The sequence below is a fragment of the Phascolarctos cinereus genome, unplaced genomic scaffold (assembly GCF_003287225.1).
Source record: "Phascolarctos cinereus isolate Bilbo 61053 unplaced genomic scaffold, phaCin_HiC Scaffold_7;HRSCAF=346, whole genome shotgun sequence".
Classification (NCBI taxonomy): domain Eukaryota; kingdom Metazoa; phylum Chordata; class Mammalia; order Diprotodontia; family Phascolarctidae; genus Phascolarctos; species Phascolarctos cinereus.
Genome location: NW_027556180.1, coordinates 191,254,570 through 191,276,494, shown reverse-complemented (window position 1 = coordinate 191,276,494; position 21,925 = coordinate 191,254,570). Strand labels below are relative to the sequence as shown.

General features: G+C 34.5%; 1 pseudogene; it reads right to left on the bottom strand.

The window, feature by feature from the left end:
- Positions 1 to 4,362: 4,362 nt before the first annotated feature.
- LOC110202269 (large ribosomal subunit protein uL23 pseudogene) overlaps positions 4,363 to 21,925 on the bottom strand; it is a 74,893-nt pseudogene continuing 57,330 nt past the window's right edge.

Genomic DNA, 21,925 nt, shown 5'->3' with positions numbered 1-21,925 from the left:
AATAAATAATAAATAAATACACAAAATACATGGGAAACATTTTGTCAATCATTTACTATTCATAGCAAATAGATTCTCACCCATCCAATGATATTGCTCACCATTAGCTCTCTTGGTACAGATGTCTATAACTCTTGATATATTATAGACATATCTATGAATCATTCCTTTATACTTTGATTTGTCATGGTGTGTCTGGATGACATACTGGCTTAAAGGCTAAGAGACATATTAAAGATTTCTATAGTCTTAGACATACCTTGAGTATATAGACCAACATTATTGTGAACAATTAACTCCAGATTTCTTCTGGTTTTAGGTATTGCTTATTCTAACAGATTAAATTTACTTATTAAAAGTTGCTTATAAAGCACACTGGTATTATTCAAATCATGCTTCCCAATAGATTTCATATTACATAAGCAAAAGTGTGTTTGAATGAAAAGAAAAAGTATATTTAGCTTGGGCTTGTTTAATAGAAATCACACTTACACATACAAAGATCTTTTATTTTTAAATCCTCACATCTGCTGGTTCCTGAAATCACTATATTCTTTTAGGTCTATATCCTTGCAGATTGTTAAGCCAACTCACTCCAAGACCCATTTATATGCATCAGAGCAAGCAGACAGAGACACAGCTTCTCTAGCTCATGGTTTCTTATAAAGACCCTTTTCTAATTCTTTCACTATTGTTGCTCTCTACCAGACTTATAAACTGTTCTATAGACTGACCTTCCAAGTCCAGGGTCTGTCTAATCAATGACAAGATAGAATAACTTGCTTCCTGAGAGGTACTGCTAGTAGAGAATGTGCTTTTTAATAAGTTTCAAAGTGATAAATTATATCACTCAGGAAGTCATGCTTTATTATGGAACTTAACTTCATGAAATTTAATTTCATTCTGTATTGAAGTATGAACTCTAAGGCCCAGGTAGATTCTCTCTACCTATCAAGAGGCCCCAGCTTTAGGCTTAAGAAATACTTGCACCAAGAAGGGTTACATGAGCAAATTAAAGATTTTTTTTAAACTTTCTAGATCATTATGCCCATGCAAGAATCCTGGGCAAAACCTCTTAACAGAGCTTATGTATAGCTAATGTTTAGGGTCTCCCTAAAAAGGACTAACAGGATCACTTAAAGATGGTGAAGTAAAAGCAGTGATTTTGCTTGAGCTCTCCCCAAAACCTCTCCAAAAACCTGCAAAAATTGGCTCTAAACAAATTCTAGAGCAGCAGAACCCACAAAAAGACAGAGTGAAACAAATTTCCAGCCCAAGACAACGTGGATGGGTGATTGAAAAGGTCTATTGTGCCAGACTGGGAGAGGAATGCAATTCAGCATGGACATTTAGACGAAGACCAGGCCTCAGTGAACTTGGAGCAGACTTGGACTACCTGAGAGCCAAGATCCAAAAAAGAGGCTAGATATCATCTTTCAAGAAATTATCAAGGAAAACTGCCCTGATATTCTAGAACCAGAGTAAAACAGAAATGGAAAGAATCTGCCAACTACCTCCTAAAAGAGATCACAAAAGAAAAACTTCTAGGAATATTATAATCAAATTCAAAAGTTCCCAGGTCAAGGAGAAAATATTGCAAGCCACCATAAAGAAACAATTCAAGTATTGTGGAAACACTATCAGGATAGCACAAGATTTAGCAGCTTCTAAATTAAGGGACCAGAGGGCTTATAACATAATATTCCAGAGATCAAAGGAGATAGGATTACAACAAAGAATAACCTACCCAGCAAAACTGAGTATAATCCATCAAGGGAAAAAATGGATTTTCAGTGAAATAGAGGACTTTGAAGCATTCTTGAGGAAAAGACCAGAGCTGAATAGAAAAGTCAACTTTCAAATACAAGACTCAAGAGAAGCATGAAAAGGGAAACAGGAAAAAGAAATCACGAGACTTATTAAAGTTGAACTGTTTACATTCCTATATGGAAAGATGATATTTGCAACTTATGAGACCTTTGTCAGTGTTAAGGTAGTTAGAAAGAAAAAAAGTTATATGTATAGATAGATAAATGGATAGATAGAGTGCATGGGGTGAGTTGAAGATAAAGAGGTGATAAGTAAAAAATAAAATTAAGGGGTGAGAAAGACAAGGACAAGGAGAAAGGAAGAGGTAGAATGGGGTAAATTATCTCACATAAAACAGATAAGAAAAAGCTTTTTGGAGCAGAAGTGGGGGAAGGTCAGAGGGAATCAACGAATCTTATTCTACTTGGATTTCACTTAAGGAGGGAATACCATACACTCTCAATTGGGTATGGAAATCTATTTTACCCTACAGGAAAATAGGGGAGAAGGAGATAGGAAAGTGAGGGGATGACAGAAGGGAGGACTGATTGGGAGGGGGTAATCAGAAGCGAACAGTTCTGAGGACAGACAGGGTCAAAAGAGAATAGAATACAGGGGGGATGGGATAGGATAAAGAGAAATACAGTTAGTTTTTCACAACATGACTACTAAGGAAGTGTTTTGCATGACTACACATGTATAAGCTATATCGAGTTGTTTGCCTTCTCAATGAGGGTTGATGGAGAGGGAGAAAGGGAGAAAATTTGGAACCCAAAGTTTTAAAAACAAATATTAAAAATTGTTTTCACGTGCAACTGAGGCAATGGGATATCATAATCTATCCTGCCCTATAGGAAAATAGAAGGGGAAGGGGAGAAGGAAGGGGAGAAGGTGATACAAAGGAGGTCAGATTAGGAGAAGGTGAAAGGGTATTCAGAATGCATGATCTCTTGGGGTGGGTAGAGGGGTGAGATGGGGAGAAAATTTGGAATGCAAAATCTTCTGTAAGTGAATGTTGACAAATAAAAAATAAATTAATTAAGAACTAAGGGGGGAAAAAAGACCTAAAAACAAAACAAACAACAACAATCACAACAACAACAACAAAAAACCCAGGATCACTTACTGAAGAGTTACCCACTGTAAAAAATCATAAATATCAGGTATAGTTCAACTGTTTATTTCCTTCATCATAAAAGAAATGCTAAAGATTGATAAATGAGCACATGAAAAAGAATTAAAATGTGATAATCCCTAATTATTATTCTGCTCTCCTCAGAAGTTGTGAATTACAGGAGAATTGTGAGACTTTTGAACAGGCATTTTACCTTCACCACAGATCTTCTGATTACTGAGATATGGTTATCTTCTCCAAGAAGGGTTCAAATGCGGGAAGACCTGAGGCTTCTCAACAAATCCAGACTTCTTAAAATTCTCAGATGGGCACCTGGGCTATATATGTCCATCTAAGAATTTCTATTCAGTAGAATATACGGGGTGTATGGTGCGGGGTAGTGGAGGAGGAAGGACACATGCAAATACAGTAAAATCAATAACTGGACAGAGGATTCTGGGAAGATAGTGAAGCAGGTCAGAATATTCCAAGGTCTCCAGATTTCCCCTAAAAACAAAATAAAATAGTGCCTCAGAGCAAATATAGAGATGTAAAAATAAAGAAGAGCTAGGGCAGAACAGTGATCCTTCTGAGACAACTGGAGAAGAACCAAAGAAAAATGCCAGGACTGAGGTTTGGTCACCATGAAGTGTAAACATCTCCAGATTAGTGCTGATTAAACAGCAAGCTGTGAACACTGGCTTGGAAGGTAGGCTAGGCCCTAGACACAGGAATTTTCATCTTCCAGTAGTTGGGTGTAGGAGTGAGGGAAGATTGAGAGAACCTCCTCTGATAAGAGACACCAAGCTCATCTGCACTGATGGGTAAGGAGAAACTAGCAAATGCCTGCTGAGCACAAAAGCAGTGGGGCAGGGATGCCACTGGCTGTGGGCACTTACAAGAGGGCAGAGTTCTTGGTTTTGGTTCCAGGCCAGAGGAGAGTTGAAGGAGGATCTGTGGCCAAAGCAACCATCTCCCATCCCCAGGATCTGAGGTGATTACAATAATAAGCTGCCACAAATTAAAAAAAAAAAATATATATATATATATATATATATATATGCAGGCAAAGGAGAAAGAACCCAATTATAAAAAAAAACAGTTATTATGGAAATAGAGAAGGCTGGTGTTCAACTTCAGAAGAATATACTGAGGTTAAAAAAAAAAAGCTTTTCCTACCCCAAAGAACAATGTCAAATGGTCACCTACCCAAAGAGAATTCACAGAAAAACTTAAAAAGGATTTTAAAAATCAAATGAGAGATATTGAGGGGGAAAAAAAGAACAATTCAAGAAAAACAAGATTACATACAGTAAGTTAACCAACTGGAAAAGGAGATCCAGAATCTTTTTTTTTTTTTAGTGGATAATTTTTTTATTGTAGGTACAATGGGATATCTGGACAGTTTAGATGATTCCCATTTCATATTCTGGTGCATATCAGACATAGACTTTCTTTTCTCCATCAGGCCAGATCAGTGTGTTGACCTTGGCCCTATCAATGTCATACAGCTTCTTTACTGCCTGCTTGATCTGATGCTTGTTAGTCTTGACATCCACAATGAAGACCAGGGTGTTGTTGTCCTCAGTCTTCTTCATAGCAGACTCAGTGGTCAAGGGAAACTTCATGATGGCTTGTTCTTCCAAGGAGCACTTTTCCGAGGGCAGTTGGGCTGCTGGGGAAGCCTTAGTGTCTTGGGTCACCGGAAAGATGGGAGACATTTGGATCTTCTTTTTGTGGCTATGAACATCCTTTACACTGCCTTCTTGGATTTCAAAGCCATCTTGGGGGAAAGGGAGATCCAGAAACTTAAGGAAGAAAATGACTCCTTGAAAAGTAGAATTTGACAAGGAGAAGCCAGCAAAGTTATAAATGATCAAGAAATAATAAAACAAAATATAAAGAATGAAAAAAAATAGAAGAGAATGTGATATATCTTATAAGAAAAACAACTGACCTAGAGAACAGATAAAGAAAAGGAAACTTAAGAATAATTAGACCATCTGAAAGCTATGATCAAAAAAAGAATCATGATACTAGAAATAATTAAAGAAAATTGTCCTGATGTGTTAGAATATGTAGGGAAAATAGAAATAGGAAAAAAAAATCCACCAATCACCACTGGAAAGAGATCAAGGAAAAGCTACGGGAATATCATAGTCAAATTCTGAAATCTCCAGCTCAAGGAGAAAATATTACAAACAATGAGAAAAAGAAATCACATATGGCAGAGCCACAATTAGAATCACATAAGATCTAGGAATGGCAACACTAAAAGACTGCAGATCTTGGAACACCACATATTGAATAGCAAAAGAACTGGGCTTGCAGCTGAAAATATCACACCTGGCAAAGTTAAGCATAATTCTGCAGCAGCAGGGGAGTGGGGAGGACCTTCATTGAAATCATAGACATTCAGGATATTGTTACAAAAAAAAAATAACATAAGAGAAAATTTAAAGTGCAAGATCCAACAGAAATATAAAGTACACATCAAAGACTAATTGCAAGGGACTCAATAATGACAGACTTTTTAATTTTTATATGAGAAAATGTAAAATGTATGTCTAAGATTGTTATCAATAATTGGGTAGTTAAAAAGAAATAATAAGGTAGATTTGAGTATGATATGATTTTTAAAAAGTAAAACTGTTTAGAAAGAGGTAAAAAGAGTAACTGTCTAATACAAATGAGGTATGAAAGGAAGAACTGACACAGAGAAATTAGATGGGAGAGGAGGACTGGTAGTTCTGGAACCTACTCTCATTGGCAATTGGTTAAAGGGAGAATAATACAAATATATTTAGAAGTGCATAAAAGGTTTCTAAATTAAGAAAGAAATAAAAGGATAAAGGGGTAGGGAGGTGGGAGATGATAAGGAAGGGATTTTTAGAATGAACCCTACTCACATCATATCTGGCTTAAAGAGAGAACAATATATACATTTTGAAGAGAATAAAATTATTTTAAATTTATAAAGAAATAAGAGGGTGAGGGAATAGGATAACAGGGCATATAGAAGGGTATCTAGATGAATGGGAATGGATAAATAGGGACTAATATATCTTTGGAAGGCTGTTAAAGTCTTCTAAATTCAGATAGAAATAAGAGGGTAAGGAGAAATAAAAAAGGAAGGAGGGTAGATTAAGGAATAGGTAGGCAAGGTAGCAGGTAAAAGTAAATTAGAAGAAATTAGGAGGGATAGGAAATAAGAGATATATGCAAACACAAAATAAAAATCAGGAGTAGAATTTATTAGAGAAACAAAAAAAAACAGAGGTAGTAATCAGGATCTTGGGCAAAGTTAAAGCTAAAACAGATTTAATCAAAAGAGAAAAACAGGGAAACTACACTGTATGTCAGTCATATTAAATCAATATTGTTTTAACTATTTAAAATAACTAGACAGGGTCAGCTAGGTGGTCCACTGGATAGAGCTCTGGCCTTGGAGTCAAGAGGACTGAGTTCAAATCTGACCTCAGAATTTGACATTAACTGGCTCTGTGACCCTGGGCAAGTCACTTAACCACAAATGCCTCAGAAAAAAAAGCAAAAATAAAATATAATAAAATAAAACAACTAGGCAGTATAAGATTGGAATACTGCTGTAGTGTAGGAAAGGAGGGGACTTAAAAAAAAATTGAAAGACTTGGACTTATAAAGGAAGATATTATCCACTGTCAGAGAAACAGTACCAACAAGTATGGCAAGGTTTTACATAGATGCATATGAATATATATTTCTATTTGTAAGTATGATTACAGATATCTAAGTATGTATATGTATGTGTATAGGTTTATGTATAAATATGCATATATGTACGTGTGTATATATGTTTGTATCTCTCTATCTTAATTGTGACCTTCTGGGGGTAGGGAAAGGGTAGGGAAGAAGGTAGGAAAAAAGAACAAAGTAAAAAGTGCTCAGTAGAGAACAAAAGAAAACTTACAAGGAAGCAAAGAAAAGATGGACAGCTCTGAACATAATGTGTAGTTTTTAACATATAGGCTTTCTTGAAATGGAAATGTACTGCTGTATAGTTTGAATTCTCTCTTATATTCTACTATGCACACGGCAATGCTTTTTCTTTTTCTTATTTTGCATTTAGGATTCAATATTTAAGCTTATAACTTTTTTTCTTTCCTTTTTATGTATTCAAGTTTAAAATAAATTAATAATAATTTGAAAAAAGAGATAACTGGGGATTTGAGCTTCAGTCTCAGGCTCATCTAGGCAAGTATACCTATTTACTGCCATATTTGTACATCTGGCATTGATAATGGGGAACCAAGAGGACAGCAAATTTATATTCCTTTAATAAAAATCATAGGGATAAACTGCCTACAGCCCAGTTGACATAATCCAAAGAAATGATGAAAAGGGGCTTAAAAAGGATGTAGTCATTCCTTTTAAAGGCTATTAATAGATGACTCAGGGCATTTCTATTTTCCACAGTTGACGCCTTTCCTTACTCTACCATACAGAATAATATACCAGGTCCATGTAAATTAAGCTGCAGCTCTCCTGGCAGCAAACAGACTGTGATCTGAAAACTATAGTACATTAAACGGTTTTCTTTTTTTTTTCTTCCTTGTTCCTTCCTTTTCCACCAGGGAAACCCATCAACAACTCCTAATGTAATGTGTCTTGCTGTCTAATATCTGAGTTATACAACACAATTTCAATCCCATGTTTCCAAAATTCCTGGTTAATGTTATGATAATCTTTTCATTGTCTACATCTTGAAGGCAAGGCATTAAAATAATTAGTTCTTTACTGGTATCCAAAAATCTACATTTCTTTGTGCTACATATTTTCTTTAAGAAATAGCACACATAACTCTATTTTATTGTTTTGAATTAATGGAATCCGTCCACCGATAATCATTAATTATGTGCCTAGTATGTGCCAGAAACTGTGTATATAATTACAAAAAATGAAGTAATCCTTCCTTACTTGCCAAGGCCTTATGTTCTGATAGAAGAGAAAACAGGTACATATAAAAATACATATACAACATAAATACAACATGAATAAATGCAAACATATATGAAGTTGTTAAATATAAGGCAGTTTGGGAATCAGAGAGTTAGCAATTGGGGATTCAGGAGATGTTTTGTGCAGAAGATAGTTCTTGAGTTCTTTCTTAAAGGGAGAGGAAAATTCTGTAAGACACAGGTTCTCTTCTCTGTAAGAAACAGTTTATTCCAGATATAGGGGATGCTAATAGTTAATGCAAAAACTCACAGAAAAACAATAGAGTGTCAGGTGAGAGAAAGAGAAAGAAGGCGGGTTTAAATAGCATAGACTGCAAAAGGGAAAAAATATCCCATGAGCCTACGAAGATGTTGGGAGTCAAGTTTAGTCTTTAAAAGTGAACAGAAGAGATGATATTTATTTCCCTGAGGCAACAGGAGAGCACAGGAGTGGGCTGAGTAGGGAAGTCCCATGATAAGATTTGTGCTGTATTTTGATAACAAGTAGTGATAAGGTTGAGACAGGGATACCATTTAGAAAGCTGTAGAAATCCTTTAATGAGAAGCCTGACCTAAAATGGAGAGAAGAGGTCACATAAAAGAGATGTTATAGAGGTAGAAATTGCAAGATTTGACAAGTGATTGGATAGGCAAGGTAAAGGAGCATAAGGAGTAGAGAAAGGATCAGACAACAGGATTATAAATTGCTTTGTCAAGACATAAAACTCCCACTATGATAATTACCTCCACTGTGGTGGCTCATAACATATCTATGACTTAATCTGTTAAGTCCTGGCAGTTCTTTGGGGCATAGAGATACTAAATTACTGATCTAAGGTCACGTAACTATTAAGTAACAAAATCAGAACCTGAATCTAGATCTTTCTTGTTCTAAACCCTGAAATCTATCTATTAAGCAACTGGCTGCCTCTTTTCCTATATGAACATAGTAAAAACACGTGCTATTTTATTGAGCATGCACATGAATGTAATTAGATTTCCCCCTTATTTCATACTTTTATGGTGAGGATTTTTAAATATAATAATAATTAATAATACCAAATAGCATTTAACTATTGCTATGAGTATTACATATATATTGTTTTATTTGATCCTTACAATAACCCTTTGAGAAATTTATTAAAATATGAGTTAAATTTAATTATTAAAGAGTATGCTGCAAGGAGCTACATGGAATAAGATTTATCCTTGTCTATTTAGATGAAAAGCAGAGTGTAAAAAAGCAGTCAGAAGAAAAGAATTTAAGTGGACTTTATATAAATACATGTACACATACATATTTTTTATTCTAAATACAAAAAAGTTTTCCTATTTTATAATAGTGTGCTAAAACTTGCACCATACCACAAATGCTTTTTTACAAGATAAAAAAAATACAAGCTGATAAGGATAATTTACCAGGTAAATGCCAAGCAAAAACTGGATAAATAAATGTATCTACACAATGGGGTGATATTGATCTTTGGGTGAAATTACTTAGTGAAATAATAAAAGAGTCAAAAATCTATATTTGTTTTTAAGACCTTGAGCCAAAATTCACATCTTTCATCTCCTTTTTAGTCAATGAGCCAAGATTCACATTTTAACTCCCACCTTACATGAGATTCTTGGAACAGACTCCAAGACACTGAAAGCTCTTCATCCTTGGCTTTCTAGCTATGGATTTCTCACTAATCATTAGGATTGCAAATTTATAATCACTGCCAGAATCTTCAGGCAGAAAATTGCACTTTAAGATAGAACTCAGCGAAGCTGGATTTCAGCTAGCTGAGAATGAAGAAATTGCTAAGTTTATGAGGCTTAAGAACAAGCTAATTATATACTATTCTTACTAAATACTTGTGTGATTCAAACATATATCTTTTAAACCTACTCTATTTGTGGGGGCATGATGGAGCAGAGAAAGAATAGACAGATTGTCAAAATAAAAAGGATATACTTACAAAAAGTAGCAGCAGTAATAACAAGAATAAATAGATGATTGTTTGGAAGAATTTATTGTGAGGAACTTAGAGGAGAAAGAAAAGTTTGTCATTCAAGATACACACTATCAACTTCCAATATTGGAAATGGCTCCACCCACTTTTATTCCCAATCCAACAGCCACCTGGCAATCTAGGGACCTTGGCAGACAGTTAAGTGACTGAGTCAAATAAGTTCAGGTCTAGCCAAGAACTCAGCTACTGACTTCTAGTAATGGAGTTAGTTATTTAATAAACAAGCCAACTATTTGCAGGCCTAGGACCTAATGAAAAAGACCTATGACTTAAACAGATCCTTTACTAAGTAAAAAAAAAGCTATGAGAAACATGAGTGACTGGGAGGCTTTTTAAAAACCTATCTATCTATCTATCTATCTATCTATCTATCTATCTGTCTATCTGTTTATCTATCTGTCTATCTGTCATCAATTTGTCTGTCTGTTTATTTGTTTATTTATTTGTACTCTTAGTCATTCTGCCCACATGGGATGATTTCAACAAAAGTAACAAATAAAAAAGATAAGATGGTGAACATCTTAAAAATAAATTTTGAGGAGCAGCTAGGTGACACAGTGGATAGAACACTGGCCCTGGAGTCAGGACGACCTGAGTTCAAATCCAGTGTCAGACCAGATACTTGACACTTAAAAGTTGTGTGACCCTGGGCATGTCACTTAACCTTATTGCCTAGTAAAACCAAACAAACAAAATACATTTGCATAATGATTTTTCAATGCAATTGAATACTGCATAATACTATACATTTTATACAGTTAAAAACATTATAAAAAAAAAGTTCCTTAGGCTTCAAAAGACTACAAAAGGGTTCCATGACAATAAACAATGAAAAACCCCTTCTTTAATTGGTAGTCTTTTTCAAGCAGTTAAAAATGACTGATTTCTACACATACAAATGAGTTTTTCATGTTCTAGTGCCTTTCACCAACTGAAAAACATATGAAAGATGAGTTTTCACAAATTAGATTACCCTGGCAATTTAATATAAAATAATGCTATTTGGATTAAAGAAAATTTCATATTCATATCCTACATGGGATTTTTTCACTCTAAAAGCCAACATTATAGACAAATATAAATGTTGAGAGGACACACAAAAAGCTATCTTATTGTCTTCTCACTTCATACATAGATAAATTCTGTGTAAACATGATGAAAATATGTACCTTTTTCATGAGAAAGATATAGATTTCATAATTATAACTTAAATGGAAGCTCAATTTTATACTAAAAATATTAAGCCAGATATGCTAGAAATATGGATCCTATGCTAAAATAATTTAAGAGATATAGTACATGGGCAATTGGAATTGCATAAGAAGGCAAAAGAGATATTTAAGCAAAATTTAATTTCTTAAAAATCCAACAGAATTATTCAACAAATACATCTTTTTCATGTGGTTAGTACATATTTTGATATCTTACTATTTCATTCAATGGTAAGAAGATTATAATATGAGTCTCTCAATTTAACCAGTGTTAATACCACGGAAAACAAATATTTGAGGAAAAAATATATGAGTGCTTATGAGTGTAGGCATTAGTTTATTAATGAAAGAGTCATATGCTGCCCATAAAACAGTTCATCAAAATGCTTAATTCAAACTAGTATGTTCTTACTCATTGAGGAGAGATTTCTACCAAATCTGCAAATAATAACAAAACCTTCATCTGGGAACATACATTAAGATTGCTAGTTGCCAATGTCCATTCATAAACAATGAATAAGGTAATGAATAGAAAAATTCCTCAATAATTTGATTAGTGTTGTAAATGATTTTTATGACAAAATATTAACTTCTACACCTGGCCCCAATATAAATTAATCAAAACCCAAAAATTACCATTAGCAATATTTCTAAAAGATTCCTTAGCCTAAACATTTTCAATCATCTAGCACAATATGATGGGCAATGAGTGCCTTACACAGACGCAACTGCTTTAGTGCCGAATTATTGTCTTGGACAGTTGCATAATAGATACAACACTGACCTTGTAGGTGTGAAGATCCAAGTTTCAATCTTCAGTAAAACTCTTACTGGCTCTGAAGCCTTAGATAAGTGTCTTCTATGGGGCTCAATATGATCATCTGTTCAAATAGGGTTTGGTACTTGATCCCCTCTATGGCCATTTAATACCGTAAAGCTACGATATTGTAAATAAGATGGCCCATATCCTTACCATATTCTTTGCTTTCAGGCATTTATTCTTCACACTCCCCTCCCCTCACAAACAAAACAAAACCCTTAAACTCTAGCCTTGGGTCTCCTGCTGAGATAGCTGAGGATTGTATTTATTTATTTATTCATTCATTCATTTATTTGTTTGTTTGTTTGTTTATTTTAGGCCATGCTTTGCAGGGCTTCAGGCTTCATGCCATTTTAAGGCTGTCTCTTTGCCAGGCCTCTATCTGGATACCCTATCTCATGATTTCTAGCACTTCTTTGTTTAGTTCTGCCTCTTTACACTGTAAGTCCTTAAAAGCAGGGATTGTTTTGCTAGTTTATATTTGTATCTGCAGGGCTGAGCACAAAGCCTGACAGATAGCAAGTACTTAGTAAATGCTCTCACATTCTCACTGTTGTTGTCTCTCTCTCTCTCTTTAGCAACTGTTCAATCCAATTGCTTCATTTAGTTAACACTATTATTATATCTTTTAAGAAAACATATGGTGGAGCAGAGCCAAAAAGGAAGAGTAAAGTAAAAGCTCACCTGAGCTTTTCCCAGGACCCCTCAAAATACCATTGAAAATGACCCTTAAACAAATTCTAGAACACCAAAACCCACAAAATATGGAGTGAAACAAATTTCCAGTGCAAGAAAACATGAAAACTTGGCAGGAAAGTTCCATCCACCTGGCCACAGCAAACCAGAAGTAGCCCATTGGAGTAACTGAATGAGCAGCAGCTGTGGTTGTGGAAGAAGCTGTTTTGGAGCCCACAGACAGTAAGGGGTCAAACAACTAGACAGGAGATTAAAGGGCATCTATTTGCTAGCCCAGAGGCAGTACTCTGTTGCTTTGCCCATACTCAGATCTGGGTCCTGGGTGGCAGTTCCAGGTTGAGAAGGAGCACTAGCACAGCAGAGCTTGCAGCCACAGTAGAGGAAGAACCCACCTCATAGTTTCAGGGCAGAAAAGAGTGCTTCTGGTCACTCATAAACCAGAGCACAGGCCAGTAAAGTAGTAATTACCTCTCCTTAGATCATACCACTGTGGAAGAGCTGAAAATTACAGATGCCTTAAAATATCTCTGAAAACAGCTGTACAAAACCTTTGAAACTTGAGACAGTGTGCCCTCCACCCTGGAAGCAGAGTCCTACTTTAACAAAGAGTTAAAAGTCAAGTAATTGGATGGGAACATAAGCAAACAAAAGGAAAAAAAATCTATTTAAAGTTATTAGAGTGAAAAGGAAGATCAAAACACATACTCAGAACAAGACAACAAAAGCAAGGCTCTTATATCCAAAGCCTCCAAGAAAAAAAGTGAATTGGTTTTAGGTAATAAAGATATCAAGAAGGATTTTGAAAATCAAATAAGAGAGGTAGAGGAAAAATTGGGAAGAGAAATGAGAATGATGCAAGAAAATCTTTAAAAAAATGAGCCCACAGCTTAGTAAAAGTAAAAAAAAATAATATCCTGAAGAAAATAATCCCTTAAAAAAAGATAGGCCTAATGGTAAAAGAGGTCCAAAAAGCTAATGAGGAGAAGAATGTCTTAAAAAGCAGAATTGGTTAAATGAAAAAGGAGATCCAAAGGCTTAGTGAAGAAAATAATTACTTGAAAATTAGAATGCAGCAAATGAAAATTGATGAATTTATGAGAATTCAAGAAACAATCAAACAAAAACAAAAGAATGAGAAATAGAATACAAACTGAAATATCACATTGGAAAAAACAAATGACCTGGAAAATAGATCCAGTAGAGATAATTTAAAAATTATTGGACTACCTAAAAGCCATGATAAAAAACAGCATAGATGGGGTAGGACCTGAGTTCAAATCTGGCCTCAGACACTTGACACTTACTAGCTGTGTGACCCTGGTCAAGTCACTTAACCCCAGTTGCCTAACCAAAAAGAAAAACAAAAGGAGCATAGGCATCATCTTTCAATAAATTATCCATATTCTAACATTCTAGAACCAGAGGTAAAATTGAAATTGAAAGAATCCACAAATCACCCCAGAAAGATATCCTAAAATGAAAACTACCAAGAATATTTTAGCTAAATTGCAGAGCTCCCAGGTCAAGGAGAAAAAATTGCAAGCGGCCAGAAAGAAACAATTCAAGTACAGTGGCTCTATGATCAGGATAACACAAGATTTAGCAACTTCTACATTAAAGGAGCAGATATTCTGGAGGCCAAAGGAGGTAGGATTAAAACCAAGAATCACTTACCCAGCAAAACTGAGTATGACCCTTCAGGGGAAAATGGACATTCAATGAGATAGAGGACTTTCAAGCATTCTTGAGAAGACCAGAGCTGAATAGAAAATTTGACTTTCAGATACATGACACATAAGAAGCATAAAAAGGTAAAACAGGAAAGGAACTTAATAGAGTTCAACCATTTACATTCCTATATGGGAAGATGGTATTTATAACTCATAAGACTCTTCCCATTATTAGGGTAGTTAGGAGTATTTATAGATAGTGGGAAGAAGTGTGAACTGAATAAAAATGCATGACATCTAAAAAATAAAATAAAATTAAGGGGTAAGAGAGGAATGTAGTGGGAGAAAGAGAAAATGAGAGGTAGAAAGGGGTAAATTCTCTCACATAAAAGAGACAAGAAAAAAGCTTTTGCAGTGGAGGGGAGGGAAGTTGAAGGGGAGTGAATGAACCTTACTGTCATCAGAATTGGCTCAAAGAGGGAATAATATGCACATTCAATTAGGTATAGAAATCTATCTTACTTAACTACAGGAAAGTAGGAGGGGAAGAGGATAAGAGAAGGGCAGGATGTTGATAGAAGAGAGGGCAGATTGGGGGAAAGGGTAGTCAGAAGCAGAACATGTTTGAGGAGGGACAGGTGAAAGGAGAGAATAGAATAAATGGGCAGAATAGGATGGAGGCAAATACAGTAACTGAAATTTTTAAAAAATGAAGCAGGTTCCTCAGATAAAGACCTCATTTCTCAAACATATAGAGAACTGAATCAGATTTATAAAAATTAGAATCATTCTCCAGTTGATAAATGATCAGAAGATATAATCAGTTTTAAGGTGAAGTAATCAAAGCTATCTGTAGTCATACAAAAAATATCTAATTTGTTATTGATTGGAGAAATGCAAATTAAACAATTCTGAGTTACTACCTCATTCCTGTTAGATTGAGTAATGGGACAGAAAGGTAAATGACAAATGGAGGCGATATGGGAAAAGTGAGATATTAATGCACTGTTGGTGGAGTTGTGAACTGATTCAACCATTCTGTAGAGCAATTTGGAACTATACCCAAAGGGCTATAAAACCATGCATACCCTTTGACCTAACAATTATTACTATTAGGTATATATCCCAGGAGAGACAAAAAAGAAGAAAAGGACCTATATGTAGGAAAATATCTATAGCAGATCTTTACTAGGGGTAAGGAATTAGAAGTTGAGGGGATGCCCATAAATTGGGGAGTGGCAGAACAAATTGTGGTAGGTGATTATGTTGAAATACTATTTATTATAAGAATTGATTAGCAGGATACTCTCAGAAAAAGCTGGAAAGACTTGCATGAGTTGATGCAAAGTGAAATGTACTATGTAGAAAGTGACAGAAGTATTGTACGATGATCATCTGTGAATGACGTAGTTATTCTTTACAATACAATAATCCAACACAACCCTGTAGGACTTATGATGAAAAATGCTATCCATTCCTAGAGAAAGAATTGATGGTGTCTGAATACAGATTGAAGCACACTTTTTTTTAACTTTCTTTTTCTTCAGTTTTTTCTTATCTATGTTTCACCACAACACAGAAATTATGAATATGTTTTGCATGACTAAGTGTGTATAATCTATATAGAAGTGTTTGCCTTTTCAATGCAAGGTGGAGTAGAGAAGCATGGAGGGAGTGAATTTGGAACTCAATGTTTTTTAAAAGTATGTTAAAACTGTTTTTATATGCAACTAGGGAAAAACTAAATACTAAATAAAAGCTTTTTAAAAAAAGATGATGCCCCCATACACAAAAAAAGAAAGAAAACACATATAATAGACACCTGGTTGGAAAAAAGCCTCAGTATTTGTCTACCAAACCAAATGCTTTATTTGAGTCAACAAACAATAAACACTGTGGTATTTTCTATTTTCTATACATTTCAGTCAGTTAGGTAAGTATAATGATGTGGTCAGCTATAGAAAAGCAATTATGAAAGCCTGCTTATTCCTTTTTTTTATACTGTTGTTAAAAGTGTCCTCAATGAATTTGTAGTCTCAGATAGATAGATGGATAGATATAGATAGATAGATAGATAGATAGATATAGATATATAGATAGATATAGATGTAGATATATATATAGAGAGAGAGAGACAGAGAGATTTATTTATTTAGCAAAGTAGGTTTCTAGGTAAATACTTATGGATATTCTGAGCCACCAATTTTTGGGGGGTAAGGGAGAAAAATAAAATTTGATTCATTTTACAATCCTCTGAAATCTTCCCTTCTTTGATATACCTTAAAATCAATTCTTCGATGCCCTACAATCAGAGTTTACTCATGCATAGATCTCCACACTGTATGCTTGGTCTAGTCCAGCTTATCTCATCCTTATTTTTTTTAATTATATTTCTACTATATCATTGCTATATATTGAGAATAAATGATGTCTCCATTGTAATTGATAGAGAAAAAAAGTATATTAAAAACCTTACAAGTGTGTTTTTAGAAGGGGGGTCCATTTTTAGTCTATTTATTGTCCTCCTTCCAGTTACCAGCTTAAATATTTAGGGAATTATTTTGCTTAGTTGGATCTGTCACCAATCTCTGTGTAAACTTATTTCTTTCCTCTATTGCTTTTTTGCTATTTTATGATGAAATACTACTACTCATAATCTTCTACCACTATACCCTATAATATCTTATAAGCTAGTTTATATGGATGATTCTCTCAGGTGTCTTATCTCTCTATTTGAAAAGGAAATCAAATATCTGTTGGCTAATGTCATTCCTAGAATTTTGATTTATTCTTTTTGGTGACTGATTCAACTTCCTTAGAAAACAGCAATTTCTATTCTTTTATCTATATCTCAATAATTTTCATTATGAATTTTGAAAAATATTTATCAGGAACACTGTAATATAAAATGACTCATTATCATTTAAATTAACTTTAAATTATATATATATGTATGTATGTATGTATGTATGTATGTATGTATGTATTATCCTAGGATTCAGGTGAACAATGAAACTAACTTTCCTAATCCTTTTTTTTTCTGCTTCTCCAAGGAAGAATTATTGACATTTAATGACAAGTGCAACTTCATTTTGTCTTTTGATTAAAAAAAAATGAGTCTCAACTTTGATATGATCTAGTTCCTTAAATAATATGTAAACTCCTTTGTTATTGGACAAGGTACTTAGATTTAAATCGTTAGTGGCTATAAATAATCTTTAAAAACTGCTATTCATAGCAACATTTTCCAGCACTCTGCTTGTCAATGATGGAGAATTGAAGGCAAACTATATAGGACTCAAGGCCATTTATTTATGAAAGCGCATATATGACTGTGGCCAAAATTTATTTCCACTAATTTTGCAGCCTGCTAATTGATGATGAGCCTCTTTGTATAATTAGATAAAATTCTTCCAAAAGAGTCATAGCCTATTGCTAAGATCATACTTGAAGGCTGTGATTGTGGTAGAAGTTGCTTGACTTTGTCCTTCACAGGCATAACTATTGAAAGACATTTATTGAACATTATTTAAAAATTGGAAATTGGTTTTATGTCAGTGGCCAATTTGAGATTATTTCATCCTTTTAAGCTCTTAACAACTTCTCAAATCCAAACCCACTTGCTTGCTTTTCAGGCTTTTTCTCAAATTATTGTTGATCTCAAGTACTTATTCAAGTTATAGGTTCAGTAGGGCTAACTCAATAGGCTATCCATCTAAATGTATGTCACAAATTTTGGAAAAATACATTATCATCCACTCTTTAATTATTTGAATAATTTAAGAACTGGCAATTCATGAGATTGTCACTGTTGCAGAACACAATTTAATACAGTAAATGGTCATCTTTAAAATATGCATTACTTTGCTACCAAACTATTAATGAATCTTCCCAGGAAATGATTTCTTACAACTGATATACCTGCTGACAGGTTCATTCTGCACATGATAATTACATTACTTATTTTACTCATTATTTATTTTACTAAATAAAGTTTATATCACACAATCTGGCATTCAAGGCTTCCTGAACTGTAAGGATTACCTACTTCTTAATCTTATTCTGTGATACTTCTCTGTGTGTACATATGTTTCAGGGGAATTACATCACATAATTTTTTACCTGTACACATTTGCTCATACCATTCCTCATGCCAGGAATTCCATACCCATTCCAAGCACAAGTGCCATGTACAAATCCCACTTATCCTTCCAGGAAGAGTTAAAATATTAACTTCTCCATAAATCCTTCCCTGTTAACCTTAGTTAGAAGTCGTATTTCACTCAATACTAAATATCACTTTGTATATCCCTTACGGCATGTGGTAGTTTATATCTTGCATTTTATTTGTGTACCGGTCTTTCTCCCCCCTTGCCTACAAATTCTTGTAGTGAAAATGTTTGGCATCCTACTCATGGCCTTGCACAAAGTAGATGCTCAATGAATATTTGTTTAAAATAGTTTAAATTGTGAGATAGAGCCAAGTTGGCAGAGAGACTTACCTGAACTCTTCCAAATTCCCTTCCATATACATTTAAAATAATAACTAAAAAAAAATTCTGGAGTGGAAGAACCCATAAAAGGTCAAAGTGAAACAATTTTCCAGACCAGAACAACTTACAAGGTTGGCAGGAAAGGTCTGTTACAATGAGATGAGAGTGGAGTTCAGTGCAGTGCAGGCTGAACTGGAGCAGAAAAGGATGCAGCAAAACGGGAACAGGCCTTGGGAATGACTGAATTAGTAACAATAGTGACTGGTTTTAGAGGTCTTCCTCACAAATAGTAAGGAGGTTGGAGAAATGGTCAGAAGGAGATTACAGGGATCACTTTGCTGGCATTGGGGACAGGACTGTATTCTTTTGCCTATACTCAGATCAAAGTCACAGTCCTATGTGGCAGTTCCAGGGTGAGAAGGAGCAGTAGCACACTAGAGATTTGTGGCTGCAGGGGAATGGAGAGATGCTGATCACAGTTCCAGGGCAGAAAAGTATGCTTGTGGTCACTCACAGACCAGAGCACAGGTCAGGAGTAAAAAACACACCTCTCCTTCAATCTTACCATCTTGAAAGAACTGATTACTGATAAGTACCAAGAAGTATCACTGAAAACAGCTACACAAAACCCCTGAAGTTTGAGAGAGTACACCTTTATCCTGGAAGAAAAGCCCCAATTAAGGAAAGAGTTAAAAGTAAAAATGGGAAAAAAATGAGTGAACAATAAAAAAAATTCCGAGTATAAAAAGTTATGATGGTGAAAAAGAAGATCCAAACACACACTCAGAATAAGACACCAAACGGAAAACACCTACATACAAAGCCTTAAATTAAAAATCAAGTAAGAGAGGTGGAGGAAAAAATTAAGAAGAGAAATAAGAATGATGCAAGAAAATTATGAAAAAAAAGGAATGCAGGAAAAAGAAAACTACTGAAGAAAATAACACCTTAAAAAAGAGAATGGTACAAATGGTAAAAGAGGCACAAAAATCCAGTGAGAAGAATGCCTTGAAAACAGGATTTGCCAAATGAAAAAGATGGCCAAAAATTCAGTGAAGAAAACAACTCCATAAAAAGTAAAATTGGCCAAATGGAAAAGGAGGTAAAAAAGGTCTTTGAAGTAAATAATTGCTTCAAAATTAAAATTGAGCAAGTGGAAGCTAATGCCATTATGTAACATCAGGAAACAATAAAACAAAAGCAAAAGAATAAAAAAATGGAAGACAATATGAAGCATATCATTGGAAAAACAACTGGCATGGAAAAAAGATCCAGGAGAAATAAATTAAATATTATTAGACTACCTGAAACCATGATAAAAAAAAACAACCTTAGACATCATCTTTCGAGAATTTCAAGGAAAACTGCCCAGAGAGCAAAGTATAAACTGAAATATCACCTCCTGAAAGAGATCCCAAAATGGAAACTCCCAGTAATATTTTGCCAAATTCCAGAGCTCCAGAGTCAAGGAGAAAATATTGCAAGCAGCCAGAAAGAAACAATTCAAGTAACTTAGAGCCAGAGGTATAATAACACAAGATTTAGCAGTTTCTGCATTACATGATCAGAGGTCTTAGAATATGATATTCCTGAGGGCAAAGGAGCTAGGGTTACAACAAATAGTCATCTATTCAGCAAAAATAAATATAGTCTTTCAGGGGGAAAACTGGATATTCAGTGACATAGAGGACTTTCAAGCATTCTTGATGAAAAGATCAGAGCTAAATAAAAAATATGACTTTCAAACATAAAGCTGGAGAGGACTATGAAAAGGTAAATGGGAAAGGGACTTAATAGAGTTAAACTGTTTACATTCCTACATGGCAAGATGATACTTTCATCTCATAAAAACTTTCTAATTATTAAGGCAGTTATAAGGAATATAAATTGACAGAGAGCACAAGAATGAGTTGAATATGATAGGTTGATATCTAAAAAAGTAAAACTAAGAAGTGAGAAAGAGGAATGCACTGGGAGAATGTGAAAGAGAGAAATAGGAATGGGACAAAGCATTTCACAAAGAAGAGGTAAGAAATAATTTTTACGTTGAAGGGGAAGATGGGGGAGACGGCAGGGAATTCTTAAAACTTACTGTAATTGGAGTTGGTTCAAAGAGGGAATAACATACACACTTAACCGAGTATAAAAACCTATATTAACCTACAAGTAAGTAGATGGCGAAGGGATAAGAGAAGGTAGGTGGAGCTGATAGAAAGAAGGGAAGGTTGGGAGATGCAGCAGTCAGAAGCAAAACAATTTTTGGGAGGGACAAGGTGAAAAGAAAGAGAGAATAAAGGGGTGGGAAGGGTAAAGTGAAATACAGTTAGCAATCATAAATGTGAAAAAAAATGAAGGGTTCATTTTTCAAGCATATAGAGAACTGAGTCAAATTTATAAAAATAAGAGCCATTCCCCAATTGATAAATGATCAAGAAATACGATCAGTTTTCAGATGAAGTACTCCAAGGTATCTGTAGCCATATAAAAATAAAATACTCTTACTCACTATTGATTGGAGAAACGCAAGTTAAAACAATTCTGAGGTACTACCTCACACCTTTTATACTGGCTAATATGACAGAAAATGAAAATGATGGGATGAGGGAAAATTGAGGAACAAATGCATTGTTGGTGAAGTTGTGAATTGATTCAACCATTAACCTATACATACAAAAATATTTATAGTAGCTCTTTTCTGGTGGCAAAGAATGGTAAATTGAGAATATGGCTGAACAATTTGCAGTATATGATTGTGATGGAATACCATTTTGCTATAAGAAATGATGAGAAGGATGCTCTCAGAAAAGTCTTAGACAGATTTACGTGAACTGCTGCAAAGTAAAATGAATAGAACCAGGAGAAACTTGTACACAGTAACAGCAATATTATGAGATGATCAACTATGAATGACTTAGGTAATCCAGCAGTACAATGTTACAAGAGAACTTTGAAGGACTTGTGACAAAAAATGCTATCTATCCCCAGAGAAAGACCTGATGGAGTCTGAATACAGACTTTTCTTGTGCTTTTGTCTATATATTTATACAACATGACTAATATAAAAATGTTTTACATGACTGCATATATATAAACTGTATCAAAGTGCTTGACTTCTCAG